The sequence below is a fragment of the Pteropus alecto genome, unplaced genomic scaffold (genome assembly GCF_000325575.1).
Source record: "Pteropus alecto unplaced genomic scaffold, ASM32557v1 scaffold6, whole genome shotgun sequence".
In the NCBI taxonomy this organism is placed as follows: domain Eukaryota; kingdom Metazoa; phylum Chordata; class Mammalia; order Chiroptera; family Pteropodidae; genus Pteropus; species Pteropus alecto.
Window position 1 is genome coordinate 617262 of NW_006437738.1, and position 287 is coordinate 617548.

Consider the following 287-nt stretch of genomic DNA (forward strand, 5'->3'; position numbering starts at 1 on the left):
TGGGGGGCGCTCACAAGGATGAGGGAGGGAGGAGGGTCGTCAGCCCAGTACAGCTGCGGTCTCCTCCCCAGCAGCCTGCCTGGGTGCAGAAAGGCCTCTTTGTTCTCCGCCTTTAAAGGGTAAGAGAAACACTTATGCATAGCAAATTAGCCCAAAAATGTATTTCTCTAAAACACCCAATTGTCTCACCAAGTCTGCAGCTGCAGGGAAGTTCCAGGGAGCTGGGGAGGGGGCGGCTTTAGGGTGACCCTGGGGGACAGGGAGAGGAGGTGGAGAAAGAGGGGCCA